Below are 19,253 nucleotides of genomic sequence, written 5' to 3'. Positions count from 1 at the left end.
CCTACATACGGATGGAATATGGAGTGCAGTAGATACTCGAATGGTAGGCGACATAAGCCTATGTATTAATTACTACTTCATTGGGTAATTTTGTTTTTCTTGAGGAATTCGAGGGCCGTATTGAGATGGTCGAAGGGCCGGGTCCGGCCCCCGAGCCGTATGTTGCCCATGCGTGACATATGCGTACCACAGGAAATCAAACCTTAGTTATGCTGGCATGGCAAGGCCAGGCTGTACCATAAACAATATGACTCTTACAGTGCATCATGTAATCTGTACTGTGTGACACTGCATAATCTACTGTTACTAACGTCACTCATAATCAATCATGATAATATACTGTCTACTACAGTGTGTGTGTGTGTGTGTGTGTGTGTGTGTGTGTGTGTGTGTGTGTGTGTGTGTGTGTGTGTGTGTGTGTGTGTGTGTGTAAGAAAGAGTGAATAGAAGTATATTTGACTTTTATGATGTAACTCATATTGTATTATTATTGTATGATGTATGCTGTAATGTAATGTAATGTATTGTGTGCTGGACTCTTGGAAGAGTAGCCGATGGCTAAAAGAGTAGCCGATGGGTCCTTGGACTGTTTTCAGTCCAAGGACCCCTTAGTTGAGATAGAGATGAATCAGGGACCCCTTAGTTGAGGGAGAGATGAAGCAGGGACCCCTTAGTTGAGAGAGAGAGATGAAGCAGAGACCCCTTAGTTGAGAGAGAGATGAAGCAGGGACCCCTTAGTTGAGAGAGAGATGAAGCAGGGACCCCTTAGTTGAGAGAGAGATGAAGCAGGGACCCCTTAGTTGAGAGAGAGATGAAGCAGGGACGCCTTAGTTGAGAGACAGATGAAGCAGGGACGCCTTAGTTGAGAGAGAGATGAAGCAGGGACCCCTTAGTTGAGAGAGAGATGAAGCAGGGACCCCTTAGTTGAGAGACAGATGAAGCAGGGACGCCTTAGTTTAGAGAGAGATGAAGCAGGGACCCCTTAGTTGAGAGAGAGATGAAGCAGGGACCCCTTAGTTGAGGGAGAGATGAAGCAGGGACCCCTTAGTTGAGAGAGAGATGAAGCAGGGACCCCCACAACCTGTTCATAGATTCCATAGTTTCACCGTTTGACAGCACAATCATCAGTGTATTTTGGATTCATGTCAATTTGTGTTTTCAGATATTTAACCACTTGAACTGTCAATACTTAATAACTTGACCTTTTAGTCTGTACTTTGTCTGCTCTTTTTCCCCTCTACACCAAAGCTCTTTATTTTTGGCTTACAGTTCCTCAGAATATGGACACTGGGGTTCAAGTTGTTAATATAAAAAGGATTGGAAGATTTGGAGGACCCCCTGTAGTAACTCTGAGGACCCCCTAGGGCTCCCGGACCCCCTGTTGAAGACCCCTGTTCTAGATAGTCAGTGTGCCATGTCAACATATACATTTTAATGACACCCTATCAAAATTATGACATATTTTGATTGTCAGGACATTGTTATAACGATCATTAGACTCAGATCAATAACCCACCTATCTCCCTGACTCCCTCCTCAGTCAGAGTTCAGAGTTTTAATGAATGTAGAATTATGTGCAGGATGTAATTTGCTGTAAATTAGGTGACTTTATTGACCACATTTAAAACAATATGTGATTTTAAAATACAAATCCTGTCTCTCACCCTTCTGCCAGTGTGCCAGTGATCACCCGGCCTCCCCTGTCCCAATGCAATGTTGGCACCGTGCCTAAGGTTGCCCACCCCTGGGCTATAGTATAGTAACCATAGACTGTAAAATAAATATGGACGGTGCGAAGCCATTGGTTTCTATGTGCCGAAGATTACGCTTTTTTGTCCCTTGTATGGGTCTCCATTTGAATAGAGAAAGGTCTGCGCCAATGACAGTAAGTATAGACTGTACACTTATACTCCAGTACTTTTACTGAAGTACTGGATAGACTGTACACTTATACTCCAGTACTTTTACTGAAGTACTGGATAGACTGTACACTTATACTCCAGTACTTTTACTGAAGTACTGGATAGACTGTACACTTATACTCCAGTACTTTTACTGAAGTACTGGAGTTGACTGTACACTTATACTCCAGTACTTTTACTGAAGTACTGGAGTTGACTGTACACTTATACTAGAGTACTTTTACTGAAGTAGTGGAGATGACTGTACACTTATACTCTAGTACTTTTACTGAAGTACTGGAGTTGACTGTACACTTATACTCTAGTACTTTTACTGAAGTACTGGAGTTGACTGTACACTTATACTCCAGTACTTTTACTGAAGTACTGGAGTTGATTGTACACTTATACTCTAGTACTTTTACTGAAGTACTGGAGTTGACTGTACACTTATACTCTAGTACTTTTACTGAAGTACTGGAGTTGACTGTACACTTATACTCTAGTACTTTTACTGAAGTAGTGGAGATGACTGTACACTTATACTCTAGTACTTTTACTGAAGTACTGGAGTTGACTGTACACTTATACTCCAGTACTTTTACTGAAGTACTGGAGTTGACTGTACACTTATACTCTAGTACCTTTACTGAAGTACTGGAGTTGAGTGTACACTTATACTCCAGTACTTTTACTGAAGTAGTGGAGATGACTGTACACTTATACTCTAGTACTTTTACTGAAGTACTGGAGTTGACTGTACTATGACAAGACAAACAATTGCAGACAGAGGGCCTTTCAGTATCTCTGTAGCAGGTACAGTAGCAGCTTATAGGGCAGGGCCCAGGGGTCTTCAACGTTTTCAGGCCAAGGACCCCTTAGTTGAGAGAGAGATGAAGCAGGGACCCCTTAGTTGAGAGAGAGAGAGATGAAGCAGGGACCCCTTAGTTGAGAGAGAGATGAAGCAGGGACCCCCACGACCTGTTCATAGATTCCATATAATGTAGTTTCATCGTTTGACAGCACAATCATCAGTGTATTTTGGATTCATGTCAATTTGTGTTTTCATAATATTTAACCACTTGAACCGTCCGTCGTTACTTAATAAACTTGACCTTTCACTCTGTACTTTGTCTGCTCTTTTTCCCCTCTACACCATGGCTCTTTGCCAAAAATAGCCGATCTACAAGCTCACAACGCCTCGCAGTGCGAGGTGTTGTGAGCTTGTAGATCTGCTATTTTTGGCTAAAGTTCTCAGAATATGGACGCTAGGGTTCAAGTGGTTAATATAAAAAAGGAGAAAAAAGTTTCTATCACTCAAAGATTTGGAGGACCCCCTGTAGTAACTCTGGGGACCCCCTAGGGGTCCCAGACCCCCTGTTGAAGACCCCTGTACTAGGGCAATTAATTCATGTTTAATGTAATGTAACATTCAAATGTAATAAATGTCATGGTGTTTTTCTTTTTTTCTATAGACCGGGAACGCAAAATGCGTTTTTACCTTTCAGGCCGGGAACGCAAAATGCTGTTTATCCTTTCAGACCGGGAACGCAAAATGCTTTTCCTGTAGTTTTTACCCTCTTCTGGTCTCGTGGCCAATGAAATGCATCAGGAGGCGATGACGTATGCTTCCCTGACTACCGCAAAGCATTCTGGTATTTTTTTTTTTGGCTTTACATAACTTTATTTGTCGGAGAATCCCAGTGCGCACAAGAACAGCTTCTCTAGCGGCGAAATGAAAGACGCATTGAGCGAATGCAAACCGGACCCGCTGGAATTGGCATTGTTATTGTTATGTGATATGTTTGAAAACGACGACGATGATGAAGAAGTGTTTCATGGATTTCATGAAGACTGGATAACTTTTCACGGACGCACTTTGACACGGCTAGTTTCAGAGACCAACACGTTAGCCGAACAGCTAGTCAACCCCAAACTCCAGAACAACAGATTTGCAGCTATCTGGAGGTAATAACACTTATAAAATGATTATTATGATATGGTTCATTCATTCACATACACAGGCGCACACACACACACACGCACGCACATATAATAATAATGACAAATGTCGCTCGTCAGATTTACCGTTATATGGAGCTAACAATATACAGCTAACAAATATTCAATAGAAAGTTTTGGCGCTTGTTGTTTCTTGTCAAAGTGGTGGCCTATGGTGTAAGGCCTATGGTGTAAGGTCTCAAATATTTGCTAATTATGTTTCTATGAGCTACATAGGCTGAGAAATGTATTTTTTATTAGACGTTTTATAAGATTTATTACAGTTTTTTAGTTTGCAGATTTCTTTTTAAAAAATGATAAAGGTCTGGACCATGACAAATAATTTCCCATGAAAGCCAAAGGTGTACGCTATCAAACAGTTTTGAAATTTTGTTTCTAGCTGCTACAGAGGCTGAGAAATAAATGTTTTAGTAGACGTTGACACCTCTGTGAAGTTTTCCATAAAATCTCAGGTTTTAGGGGTATTTTTCCAATCGGCCATAGGTTTTTAAGGCTTTTTTCCAGGCGGACTTAGGTCTAAATGGGTTAAAACCTTGAAAAATGTGTCGTTGGGACACCATTACATAATTACCTTCAAGCACAGCCTAGGCCTATTCATGTCCACTGATACAAATGTAGTCTCTGACTCTGACTTTACTAATGCAGACATGCTGAAATGAGTAAGTAAACAGTAAACACATGGATTAGATTTCAGACACTTTTATTGTTGAGACACAGTACCCAGTCAGCTTTTATTGTGGAGACCGAGTACCAGACAACTTTTATTGTGGAGACCGAGTAGCAGTCAGCTTTTATTGTGGAGACCGAGTAGCAGTCAACTTTTATTGTGGAGTACCCAGTCAACAGGCTGAATCCCACATTCCACTCAACAAGGTGTTTATGTACGAACACAAACAGAAGGACATTCAGTAGAACATGGAGCGTCACGCCACTGAGGTCCATAGTTTGCTGTCACACAGTTTTCACCTCTGCCACCATTTGGCTGACCACTGTTCCACCCGATGTAGTCCACATCGGAGCCATCAGACCACAGCCATGACCACTGTTCCACCCGATGTAGTCCACATCGGAGCCATCAGACCACAGCCATCTATCGTCCACATAGAGGTCGTTCAGTCCAATCCAGGTTTCAGTGGGTGATAGGTCCAGGTTCTTGATCAGCTGCAGGAGGAACTTGTCCTCCTCCTCACTATGGATGGATGCCAGGTAGCCTCCTGTATAAATATAAGAATATAGGACATTTACAGCATGTAACATTGACTGTTCTGAACACTTTGGTTACTTTTTACCAACGTTTACGACTGCTCTGTATTGTTGATTCTTTTTTTTTTCTCATTCTTTTTCGCTGTATAGGCTACAACCTTTTTCTTTTCATACTTCCCTGTAATTTTGTAACCTTAAAGCAGTAGTTAGCATGGATGAAAATAGGGCCCAACAAGCCCATTCCCAAGATGCACCACTGTCTTTCATTGGCTGATGTGACCAAGCCAAACTGCAGGCGGGGTGAAAAATACATGCACGAGCAAAAGAGCGTCTGGGGTCTGCTGTGGGGTTCAATGGATGTCGACGTCGTTCGTGACGTCATTACGTCTCGACGTCAAACATTTTGGCACATAATTATGTGCCAATTTCCCCCAGAATGCACCTGGATTCAGCTACTTCCGCATGCTTCAAAACGCCACTGAGCACTTGCATTGCAATGAATTGCTGGGTGCGGGGCTGTTCGGTCTCTATTTAGGCTATGTGACTTATGGGGGCCAGTAGTGTTACTGTAGTAATAAAGAAATTGCTGGCTTATTGTGTCTAAAAAGACACGTTTAGTCACTTGTACACATGCCCCCAAACAACGAAATAAAAATCACTAAACGTGCTAAAACGATAGAACAAAGTAAATGAAAACATCCCCTCTCTCTGGCCTACCCTGCAAACTACTCAATAAACTACAAATCATTCAGAATTCATCACCCACACTAAACTATCCGCCCACATCACCCTCATCCTCATCCAACTCCACCGGCTCCCCATTCACGACCGTATCGACTATAAAAACCTCCTCCTCACCTACAAAGCTCTCCATAACCTCGCCCCCACCTACCTCTCTGACCTTCCCCATGGCTATGTCTCCTCCCGTTCCCTGCGCTCCTCGTCAGCTGGGCTCCTCTACTGGCCCCCTGACAGTGCCCGCATCGGCACCATGGGTGCCAGGGCTTTTAGCTGTACTGCACCCAGACTCTGGAACTCCTTACCCCCTCACATCCTACAGTCTGACTCCATAACCACCTTCAAATCCCAACTCAAAACTCACCTGTTCAAACTGGCCTACTCACTTTAACACACCCACATCACCCCTTTTATCTGCTTACCTACCCTCACTCCTCTTTTACTATTGATCTTGACATATTGATGTATTATTAATTTTGTTCTATTTCAGTGTTCTATTTTTTTATTGATTTTTGATATATTGTATATTCTGTTGTTGTCTTGTTGATGTATGCTTTGCCTGTTTTTAATGATTGTCTTTTTGAATTGTACGGCGACCTTGAGTGTCCTGAAAGGCGCCTTTAAATAAAATGCATGGCCTCCTGAATAAGGATAAGGATTTGTGTTATGACGTGATAATGTTGAGACACTTACAGTATGTAGCATTGACTGCTTACTTTTTACCAACATTTAGAGTACTTTTTGAGCAGTGGTCACACCATCTCCTATACGTGGCTGTGTGTGTATGCGTGTATGTGTGTATGTCTGTCTGTATGTATGTAGCCTGAGTACCGCTGGGTGACCAGAGAGATGATGTTGAGCAGCCTTGAAATATACATGCATGCATGCATGCGACCGCGGTTTTCCCGATGAACCTAAGGGCAACGGTGGGGGCCGATGGGCAAGGAGGGTCACGAGCTTATGAGAAACAACTAAAATAAGACCTTAAAACCTGGCGAAAACAGTTGCGTGCATTAGCGCAAGATGACGATAAAGGAAATCATTAAATGGAAAACATTAAATTAACTTCTGAAAAGCCTACTAGGCCTTAAAACCTGGTGAAAACAGTTGCGTGCATTAACGCAAGATGACGATAAAGGAAATCATTAAATGGAAAACATTAAATTACAGTAACTTCTGAAAAGGTTTCTAAGCCTACACTAGCCTACTAGTAAAACTAGTGGAACCGCGATCTTTCCACACGTGAATAATTGTGGTTATAAACAATAACACAGACAATATAAATCCTTATTAGTGTAGTAGTGGGAATCATGCTCCCAAATAACGTTTAAATATCTTGCAATTGGCGACGAGTCTCTTACGAAATCGTCAAGAGTGCCTCTCAATACATAAAGCTATATAACCTCTCCATTATCGGCAATAGTCAGTAGTGGCGTTTCCATAAAGCCACTTTTTGCGGATTAACGGCTTATTCGCAAAATGTTTTCAAAATTTAAAATGTTCAAAATGCGAATAAACTTTCATTATCCGCAAAAAAAGTTATCCGCTTGGAGGAGGAGGATTTTGAGCCTTTATTGAATAAACTAAATGCGCAAAAGTGAATGGAAACGGGTCAGACAATAAATGAGAATAGATTATGACGTTCTAGGTCCATTTCCCCTGCCGCTTTACGTCCATGGTATAGCGTTAGCCCACAAAACAAACCGGTTGTTTGTTACACACAGAGTGACAAGGACCGTGTGTAAATTCCTCCCGTTTTCACCTCAAGCCATCGGTGGCGAACCCTTCCTCATCCCACGGTGTTGCATACCTGAAGTGCCCAATCTACAAGCTCAGAGCAGCTCGCATCCACGTCTCCGTGCAGCGTTGTGAGCTTGCAGATCGGCCACCTGACCTTCCAGAGGACGCTGAAACTGGATGAGCACTGTGCAGCGACGTGACCGCGGTTTTCCCAGTGAACCGGTAGCTTTATGTATTGAGAGGAACTCTTGCCAATTTCGTAAGAGACTCGTCGCCAATTGTAATATATTTAAAAGTTATTTGGGGCCATGATGATGACTGATAACCCCTTCTTCCCACTACTAGACAGCGACCGAGTCACAGCAGTCAGACGTGCAGTCAGACGGTGCAGTGCTCAGGTTCGGTCTGAAAAAAATCAGCCCGATCAACTCTTGAGACCGTCGCAAATTCGAATGACACCCGCAAATGGAAACATGCTAAATTCGCTTTGTCTTATTGCGTATTTCTGATAATTCGCTTCCCTAATTCGAATAAGTTTATGGAAACATGGCTAGTGGTATGTGTTCCCCACATTCATCGCCCCCCACCGTTGCACTCAGGTTCACCGGGGAAACCACAGTCACTGCATGCACTCACTCTCTCTCTCTCTCTCTCTCTCTCTCTCTCTCTCTCTCTCTCTCTCTCTCTCTCTCTCTCTCTCTCTCTCTCTCTCTCTCTCTCTCTCTCTCTCTCTCTCTCTCTCACACACACACACACACAACCGCTCACTTCAAACTTGGGTTTGACTTTTTCTTTTCATACTTCCCTGTAACGTAACCTTAAAAGACAAATATTCTTTTTTTTACAAGGGTTCATGTTTTAGATTGTAATTAGTGAAAATAAAGGATGAGTGTTAAAATGTTTTAGAGATTTGAATGATCTTGATTTCAGTGGCTTGGGGTATGCGTTCAAGAGGCTAAATATGTCTTTTAAGACACTATATGGGCCCTATACACCAAGCTAAACCTAGCCGATCTACAAAGGCAAAGAAGTTTAGGAGATTAGGGTTTAGCATGGATGAAAATAGGGCCCAATAAGTCCATTCTCAAGATGCACCACAATATTTCATGGGCAGATGTGACTTAGGGGGGCCAGTAGTGTTACTGTAAATAGAAATATTTACACTTATTGTGTCTAAAAAGACACATTTTATCACCTGTACGCATGACCCCAAACAATGAAATCAAGATCGCTAAACATACTAAAACGAACAAAGTAAATGAAAACATTATTTTCTCTTATCACAATTTAAAATGTGAACCCTTGTTGTAAAATAACTACTAGATTTAACACTAAAAAAGGCTCTAATTCGTTCTCCTGCTATACCACCAACATGTGGAACGCCCTACCGCAGGCCTTAAAGGAGTGCAAATCCCTAGCCTCCTTCAACATAGGTCTGAAAAGTCACCTTCAGGCTGCTACTGCTACTCGAGACTTGTAAATAGACTAAGGGCGTGTTCACACCAGGGTCCTTTGGTCCCCTTAGAAAGGACCCTGGTGTGAACACGCCCTTAAGCCCCCTTCTGCTTTTTTTTCTCTCGCCCTGCAGTATATTCTTTTCTTTTTTTTCTGCTTTTGTGATTGAGGTTATCCTCTGAAAAGTACTGTGTTCTATCCGTCTGTCTTTGAATGTTATATGAGATACATACCTATAGTGGTGGTTCCTGTGTAAATAAGCCAAAACACTTACTAAGATCTCCTTTTAGTTGACCTTGTACCAGTGATTTGTGCTGTCATGAAACTGTACTTCCTATTGCAAACTTATAAATTATTCAATCAATCAATCAATCAATCAATCAATCAATCAATCAAACTATCTATCTATCTATCTGTCTATGTGTCTATCAACCTACCTTCAGACAGGCAGTTCTTCTCTGCATCGTGCCAGCTCAGTTTTGTATGTACGAACTTGTAGCAACGATTGTTGTAGCTGTACCAGAAGTGAGGACAGATACAGACACATACATACACACACGCACGCACGCACGCAAGCGCACACACACACACACACACACACACACACACACACACACACACACACACACACACACACAAAAGAAAACATGTAAATAGAAAAATCAGAAGATATCTACAAATGTAAAATATCTACATATACAGTAGCATAAATATAAATATTTGACGTTTTTAAATGGGTTTAAAGAACCTTATATTAATCTACCTTTTAAAGAACCTTATATTAATATACCTTTTAAAGAACCTTATATTAATCTACCTTTTAAAGAACCTTATATTAATATACCTTTTAAAGAACCTTATATTAATATACCTTTTAAAGAACCTTATATTAATATACCTTTTAAAGAACCTTATATTAATATACCTTTTAAAGAACCTTATATTAATATACTAGAGGTGGGCAACGATTAATTTTTTTTAATCGCGATTAATCGCACTCAATCCTGGAGTTAATCGCGATTAATCGAGATTAAATTGCTCATTTTAAGTCTGCCGAAGGCATTCAAAATATGCGTGTGCTACATAAATAATGACCAGAAGTAAGTCCTTGAGAACGGGTTTCTGTTTATTCAATTAAACATGAATAATAATCAGTCATTTAAAGATAACCAGTAGGCAATTTTACACACAGGTCTGTCTCCATGTGGACAAAGTTCTTTCCTGAACTACCTGGAATGAACACCAGAGGGTGTAAGAACAACAACCCAGCTTACATAAGGTCATGAAGAACTGCTTAAGCCTCTATCACAGTCCAAGGTGAAGAGCTAACACCTCACCATGGTGTAGTTCTCTAGCTATCACCTAGCTACCAAATACTACTGTATCGTCTCTTTCAGTTTTAGGTGAAAGCTAGAAAACTACACCGTGGTGAGGTGATAGCTCTTCACCTTGGACTATGACAGAGGGCAAGGCTTTAGCTTTGTGACATGGCTTGGGTCAATAAGTCCAACATCTACTTCTCTTTCTTCCACCAGTCACTCAGGCAGACCAGCTTGTTCACATTGTCTGGGGACAAGCTAGATCTTCTCTTCTGTACAATATGGCCTGCTAAAGAGAACAGTCTCTCGCATGGGACACTTGTGGCTGGAGTCCCCAAGTACTTCCGGGCAATGTTGGCCAGATTACCATAGCAAGCGGTGTGCTCCGACCACCACTTCAGTGGACACTGATCCTCGCTGGCACTGGGCTCTACCTTGTACCTCTCCACAACATTGCTTGCTGGTGTCTCCTCATCAGACTCTGACTCTGATCCCATCAGTAGCAGGGTCTTCTTATTCGGTGGCTCAGGGTTCTCCTCCATGGACGGCTGCAGAGCAGGTTCTTCTGCCTTCACCAGCTCACTCAGCTTTGCCCACACTGGCTCCCTCTCTGCTCTGGGCATTCACTTGAGGTCCTTAAATCGTGGATCCAGACTAGTCGCCACCTTTGATGAAAAAAAGAAGAAAAAAAAGAAAAGAAAAAGAAAAGATTGATTACAATTTGATTTACTTTCCACATCCAACCTCCATATTTCTTCCTGACTTAATCTATTCATTGACCATTGCCTTAACAGTCTATAACGGTTAGATAATACAGCTATCTTCTGGTCTGCTCAGTCTGACATACCTTCAGCCAAACCAGGTTTAATTTCTCCCTCCGCTGGTCGAGGTCCTTGGTGAAGGCAGCCTTGAACCGCACGACATAGGCAGGATCATCATCTGTGATCTTCATAGATCGCTGGAGGTGGCACAGGGCAGGTAGAACCACCGAGCAGGATACATACTTTTGCCCACCAAGGAGATCAGTGATGTACCTACACACACACACACACACACACACACACACACACACACACACACACACACACACACACACACACACACACACACACACACACACACACACAGCAACAAATACAAAATGAATGGCCAATTAATTTAACTCAGATCACACACACACACACACACACACACACACACACACACACACACACACACACACACACACACACACACACACACACACACACACACACACACACACACACACCCCAATAGGCTACATAAAATAAAAAATCGTTTAACTCAGATTATACACACACACACACACACACACACACACACACACACACACACACACACACACACACACACACACACACACACACACAGCAATAAATAAATAATGGCCAATTAATTTAACTTAGATTACACTTTTAAATTCTGAATCATCACATTACATATGTTTCTCAAATACAAAGTGACTTTTAAAAGAACTTGTATGCAATTCATGAACACTATCATACCTGCATGGCTCTAGCAGTGTCTCCAGTCTTGCCATCTTCTCATATTCAGCATCAGTAGGGAGAGTCAGACATATGGAGCCAGAACAGTCTCATAATTCACAAATGCGTACCTCCAGTTTTGTAATTTTTGAAATTTTGTGTTTCCACATTTTGAACTCACATGCTCAGATTTGAAACTCACAAGGTCAGATTCTTGTGTATTTTGTATCTGTGATTTGTATCTGTGTTTTGTATTTGTGTTTTGTATCTGTGATTTGTATTTGTGATTTGTATTTGTGTTTTGTATTTGTGATTTGTATCTGTGATTTGTATCTGTGATTTGTATTATTATTTGTTATTTGCATCTCTGATTTTTATCTGTGATTCAAATCCACAAAATACAAACACAAATCACAGATACAAATCACAGATACAAATCACAAATACAAAACACAAACACAAAACACAGATACAAATCACAGATACAAAACACAGATAACACAAATCACAGATACAAATCACAGATACAAATCACAAATACAAAACACAGACACAAAACACAGATACAAAACACAGATACAAAACACAAATACAAAACACAAACACAAAACACAAATACAAATCACAAATACACATCATATAAATCCACAGATCATGCACGTCTGCTGTGAGGTAATTTTTTCCGCCACTAGGGGGAGCTGTGCAGTGGATTTTTTTTTACAGTGGATCTGTTTTGCAGTGACTTTATGAGACTCAGTATGACGGGTTGCCATGTCCGCTTATTATAAGCGACTTTATTATTACCATTATTATTATTAATATTAATAGTAATTCTTCATCTCCAGAGGCGAGGCCGACCGAGGGGCCTCTGGAGTCGGGGTCTGACCACCCGGGGACCCCCTGGAGCCCTGGGGACCCCCCGGGGACCCCCTGCTATCTAGTCCCATGTATTTCAAAAATGTTCGGCTCTACAATGGTTTCAATGGGAGGGCCGACATTTTTTGGGGGAAATCCGGGACTTAACCCGCACGGACACCCTCCAGGGGGCCCAGGGACCCCCGCAAAATTATAGCGCCGCCGCAGCGCACATAAACTTCCATAACTCGGGCTAGGAGCGACCGTTCGAGACGGGACCGGTACCCACACGTCCGGCTCGGGGCCCCGGAGCCGGCCGTGCCACTGCGCCGCCTGGCGGCCGACGCCAAACAGGAAGTGCCTCTATATCTCATGAACCGTTTGTCGTACAGACGCGTGGGTGGGGTCATATGACTTGATTAAGAGTCCTTGACCTTAATTGGTGCAACAGGAAGTGCCCTTCGCCAAACAGGAAGTGCCTCTATATCTCATGAACCGTTTGTCGTACAGACGCGTGGGTGGCGTCATATGACTTGATTAAGAGTCCTTGACCTTAATTGGTGCAACAGGAAGTGCCCTTCGCCAAACAGGAAGTGCCTCTATATCTCATGAACCGTTTGTCGTACAGACGCGTGGGTTGCGTCATATGACTTGATTAGGAGTCCTTGACCTTAATTGGTGCAACAGGAAGTGCCTTTCGCCAAACAGGAAGTGCCTCTATATCTCATGAACCGTTTGTCGTACAGATGCGTGGGTGGCCTCATATTACTTGATTAGGAGTCCTTGACCTTAATTGGTGCAACAGGAAGTGCCTTTCGCCAAACAGGAAGTGCCTCTATATCTCATGAACCGTTTGTCGTACAGACGCGTGGGTGGCCTCATATTACTTGATTAGGAGTCCTTGACCTTAATTGGTGCAACAGGAAGTGCCCTTCGCCAAACAGGAAGTGCCTCTATATCTCATGAACCGTTTGTCGTACAGACGCGTGGGTGGCCTTATATTACTTGATTAGGAGTCCTTGACCTTAATTGGTGCAACAGGAAGTGCCCTTTGCAAAACAGGAAGTACCTCTATATCTCATGAACCGTTTGTCGTACAGACGCGTGGGTGGCCTCATATTACTTGATTAGGAGTCCTTGACCTTAATTGGTGCAACAGGAAGTGCCCTTCGCCAAACAGGAAGTGCCTCTATATCTCATGAACCGTTTGTCGTACAGACGCGTGGGTGGCCTTATATTACTTGATTAGGAGTCCTTGACCTTAATTGGTGCAACAGGAAGTGCCCTTTGCAAAACAGGAAGTACCTCTATATCTCATGAACCGTTTGTCATACACGTTTGGGTGGTGTCATATGACTTGATTAAGAGTCCTTCAGCTTAATTGGTTTAACTAGCCCTGCATCCTCTTCTGATGGCTGCTGCCCCTTTTGACGTGGGTAGAGCTGCAAGGGCCCGGTCATCATTGCTGAAGGACTCTTAATCAAGTCATATGACACCACCCACACGTGTACGACAAACGGTTCATGAGGTATAGAGGTACTTTCTGTTTGGCAAAGGGCACTTCCTGTTTGACGAAGGAAGCACCAATTAAGGTTAAGGACTCTTAATCAAGTCTTATGACACAACCCCCGCGTCTGTACGACAAACGGTTCATGAGATATAGAGGCACTTCCTGTTTGGCGAAGGAAGCACCAATTAAGGTTAAAGGAGTAGTTCACCCCCAAAATGAGTTCAATAATATTTTTTGGTTTTTGTCACATTCCTAAGACAACATTTTGATTCGAGTAAATTTACCCCCATTGATTCTGGATGGTGACCCGTTTCGAAACGGGTCACCATCCGGAATCAAAGGGGGGTAAATTTATTGTTATCACATTTATGTCTTAGGAATGTGACAAAAAACAAAAAATATTATTGAACTCTACTCTCCATGGCCTGAGTAATCAATAGAAAAATTTTCATTTTGGGGGTGAACTACTCCTTTAAGGACTCTTAATCATGTGATATGACGCCACCCACGCGTCTGTACGACAAAAGGTGCATGAGATATAGAGGCACTTCCTGTTTGGCGAAGGGCACTTCCTGTTGCACCAATTAAGGTCAAGGACCCTTAATCATGTGATATGACGCCACCCACGCGTCTGTACGACAAACGGTTCATGAGATACAGAGGCACTTCCTGTTTGGCGAAGGGCACTTCCTGTTGCACCAATTAAGGTCAAGGACTCCTAATCAAGTAATATGAGGCCACCCACGCGTCTGTACGACAAACAGTTCATGAGATATAGAGGCACTTCCTGTTTGGCGAAGGGCACTTCCTGTTGCACCAATTAAGGTCAAGGACTCCTAATCAAGTAATATGAGGCCACCCACGCGTCTGTACGACAAACGGTTCATGAGATATAGAGGCACTTCCTGTTTGGCGAAGGGCACTTCCTGTTGCACCAATTAAGGTCAAGGACTCCTAATCAAGTCATATGACGCAACCCACGTGTCTGTACGACAAACGGTTCATGAGATATAGAGGCACTTCCTGTTTGGCGAAGGGCACTTCCTGTTGCACCAATTAAGGTCAAGGACTCTTAATCAAGTCATATGACCCCACCCACGCGTCTGTACGACAAACGGTTCATGAGATATAGAGGCACTTCCTGTTTGGCGTCGGCCGCCAGGCGGCGCAGTGGCACGGCCGGCTCCGGGGCCCCGAGCCGGACGTGTGGGTACCGGTCCCGTCTCGAACGGTCGCTCCTAGCCCGAGTTATGGAAGTTTATGTGCGCTGCAGTGGCGGCGCGCCGCCGCTAGGCGGCGCTATAATTTTGCGGGGGTCCCTGGGCCCCCTGGAGGGTGTCCGTGCGGGTTAAGTCCCGGATTTCCCCAAAAAAATGTCGGCCCTCCCATTGAAACCATTGTAGAGCCGAACATTTTTTAAATACATGGGACTAGATAGCAGGGGGTCCCCGGGGGGTCCCCAGGGCTCCAGGGGGTTCCCGGGTGGTCAGACCCCGACTCCAGAGGCCCCTCGGTCGGCCTCGCCTCTGGAGATGAAGAATTACTATTAATATTAATAATAATAATGGTAATAATAAAGTCGCTTATAATAAGCGGACATGGCAACCCGTCAGACTGAGTCTCATAAAGTCACTGCAAAACAGATCCACTGTAAAAAAAAATCCACTGCACAGCTCCCCCTAGTGGCGGAAAAAATTACCTCACAGCAGACGTGCATGATCTGTGGATTTATATGATGTGTATTTGTGATTTGTATTTGTGTTTTGTGTTTGTGTTTTGTATTTGTGTTTTGTATCTGTGTTTTGTATCTGTGTTTTGTGTCTGTGTTTTGTATTTGTGATTTGTATCTGTGATTTGTATCTGTGATTTGTGTTATCTGTGTTTTGTATCTGTGATTTGTATCTGTGATTTGTATCTGTGTTTTGTGTCTGTGTTTTGTATTTGTGATTTGTATCTGTGATTTGTGTTATCTGTGTTTTGTATCTGTGATTTGTATCTGTGTTTTGTGTTTGTGTTTTGTATTTGTGATTTGTATCTGTGATTTGTATCTGTGATTTGTGTTTGTATTTTGTGGATTTGAATCACAGATAAAAATCAGAGATGCAAATAACAAATAATAATACAAATCACAGATACAAATCACATATACAAATCACAAATACAAAACACAAATACAAATCACAAATACAAATCACAGATACAAAACACAAATACAAAACACAGATACAAATCACAGATACAAAATACACAAGAATCTGACCTTGTGAGTTTCAAATCTGGGCATGTGAGTTCAAAATGTGGAAACACAAAATTTCAAAAATTACAAAACTGGAGGTACGCATTTGTGAATTATGAGACTGTTCTGGCTCCATACTGACTGTGCTTCTGCTGGGCCAGCGTTGCGTGCAGTGGGTCTCTGTTACTCCTCACGCGCTTGATCATTTCGAGGGTGGAGTTCCAACGTGTTGGGACGTCTTGCACGAGTGGCTCCTCTTTGTGTTTAAGGGAGGCTTGATGGGCATGCAGCTCGTCTGTGTTGGCCGCGCTGTGTTTGAAATGTCCAACCACTTTACGACACTTTCCCAAAACAGCATCAAAACCCCCGTCACGAAGTGACATTACAACGGCCCTCTGGACAAGATGCGCAATGCAGGGCAGATGCTCGAATGGCAGTATCCTCCCTGCTGCTATCATGTTGGGAGCGCTGTCTGTTCCAATCGTTGTGATTTTGTCTTGTATCGCCCACTGATTGGCGACGCTGAGAAACTGCCTGGCACACGCGTCTGCAAAGTGACGCTCCTCGGTTTTAATCACACCTAACGTTAGGAGTCAGGACAGACAGAATAAGTTAAGTCAATAACAATCAGTTAAACAACAATGAGCAATCAATCAGCAACTGAAAGATAACATTAGGGCAAGCTAACGCAAGACCTATAAGGTTAGCTGAAGGCAAAGCTGTGTATATTTGGCTTCATTAGCTAAATTAGCCTACATTACATAACATAGCCTACCTAAGGCGAATGAGTGAAGTTCCCAGTTGGCATCGATCAGATGTACAGTAACGCCGAGGTAGTTTTCGTTGCCAAGAGATGTCCAATGGTCCCCAGTGAGTGCTACACACGTCACCCCAGCCAACTTCACTTCTTTCACGGCTCTCTCTGTGGCGTGTTGGTCATGTATCCTCCTCACGATAGTTCGCCTGGCAGGCAGTTTGTAAGTTGGGTCTCCTGTCGCAGCCCGGAGAAGAAGCTCTAGACCATCATCTTCAACCACGCTGATAGGCCGACAGTTGATGGCAATCCACTGAGCTAGGAGGTTAGTCAATTTCGCAGATAGAGCTGCGCTGATGGGCTTGCCTCGGTCGGTGCACTCGTATAGTGTAGTTTGACGAACCCGACTACTCCCTGGAGCTACAGTAGTACTTGGCCCGGCGGCCCCAGCCCCCGCGTCCTCCATATCAAAGCGATGTTTCGCTTTTAGGTGGTACTTAAGACTGGAGGTGCTCCTACAGTAAACTAACTCTGCTTTGCACAAGGTGCAAATAACCTTGGTCTTGTCGAGGTCTCCATTGGGAAGCTTCTTGTAAACAAATTTGCCCTGAAGCACGCCCGGGCTCACAGCGGCGGCAGCATCCATGTCAGCTGGTGTTTGTGTTTGTCATTGATTTCACACGTGTTCCGACCAGAGCAGTGTTCACGCCCCCCACAGTGTAACTCTGACAGGCTGGGCCAGGCATACACTTGCGCCAAAATAGCGCATATCAAAGTTAAATTCATATCTTGATCACTATGTAGAACCAGATGGCCAGCTCCCAGACCCAACTTTGATCCGCGATTAACGACGATATTTTTTTTTACCGCCGATAAGAGTCTTGCGATAACGCAGCACGATAACGCCGATAACGGCCCACCTTTATAATATACCTAGTGCCATGAGGCCCAGCCAGCACAGGAGTTGAGGAAGCAGCTTCATGTCAGCCTGAGGTGGTCTCTGGGTCACTGGAGCCTGAATGGGGGTCTTCTAGAAGATAGTGGGTCAGTGGAGGTAGGGTCAGTGGAGGTTGGGTCAGCGGGGAGTCTGGGTCGGTGTCTTCCAGAAGGGTGGTGTGTTTCTGCATGTCTGTGTGTCTTTTTATCCTCTCCACATGAGGGTGGAGTTCACAGCTGGCATCATCTGATTGGTCATGATGCCATATTCATTCTGCCAACCATAGTTTCATATTGAATCAAGTTCCTCTCTGTGGTTTGCTTGGTTCCAAGAAGTGGTCCTCACGAGTCTAGGGTGAGTAATAGTGAAAGTGATGGCCTAACCGAGCTGGTCATGGCTGACTCACAGCGCTAATACAGCTGCTTCGTGTTCCCAGACATCACATTTGATTGAAGACTTTATTAGAAGTTTGCATAGACGGGTTTCTGGTCCACGTCACGTTTGATTCGGTACCAAAATTAGCCAATGAAACCAGGCTTAACCAGCGCTCCCCAAAACAACAGGTTTGGGGATTGGACGGACTGATTACATGATACAGTCACCTGTGCATTTAGTCTCAATGTTTGTAAACAGGAAACCCGTCTATAGGAAAAGGTACAGTTTCATGACGGTACAGTTCACTGGTACAAGGTCTACTAAAAGGAGATCCATGAAAAGACTAAGCTTATTTCCACTGGAAACCATTGAAGTATCTCATATAACATTGAATGAAAGACGAATAGAACACAGTACTATGCAGTAGGTATGTAAAGAAAATAATATGAAAGAACAAAAAAAAGAAAACAGTAAGTCTAAACAAACAGAAAGTATATACAAAGAAGGGGCAGGGCAGGGGCTAGGTTAGTTTTTTTACCAGTTGCGAACGGCTGCTGCCTGTAAGTGGTTTTTCAGGGCAATTTCAAAGGATGCTAGTGATCCACACTCCTTTATGGCCTTCGGTAAGGTGTTCCACATTTTGGTGGTATAGCAGAAGAACGGTAGGTTCCGTACGGAACCATTGTTTACTTAGATATGGAAG

The 19,253-nt window shown here is 43.3% G+C and overlaps 2 long non-coding RNA genes across 2 annotated transcripts in view; one reads left to right on the top strand and one right to left on the bottom strand.

The window, feature by feature from the left end:
- LOC308293359 overlaps positions 1–5,139 on the top strand; it is a 23,347-nt gene extending 18,208 nt beyond the window's left edge. Inside the window, exon 3 of the long non-coding RNA XR_013962456.1 lies at positions 5,067–5,139. This is a non-coding gene — a long non-coding RNA (uncharacterized lncRNA). The remainder of the gene's footprint in view (positions 1–5,066) is intronic.
- LOC308293358 overlaps positions 1–18,277 on the bottom strand; it is a 24,591-nt gene extending 6,314 nt beyond the window's left edge. The window contains exon 1 of the long non-coding RNA XR_013962455.1: positions 18,172–18,277. This is a non-coding gene — a long non-coding RNA (uncharacterized lncRNA). The remainder of the gene's footprint in view (positions 1–18,171) is intronic.
- Positions 18,278–19,253: the final 976 nt, after the last annotated feature.

The sequence above is a fragment of the Nannobrachium achirus genome (genome assembly GCF_963921795.1).
Source record: "Nannobrachium achirus genome assembly, chromosome: 10".
NCBI classification, from domain to species: Eukaryota; Metazoa; Chordata; class Actinopteri; order Myctophiformes; family Myctophidae; genus Nannobrachium; species Nannobrachium achirus.
Note: the sequence above shows the minus strand (reverse complement) of the source record. Positions and strands in the feature narration are given on the sequence as shown.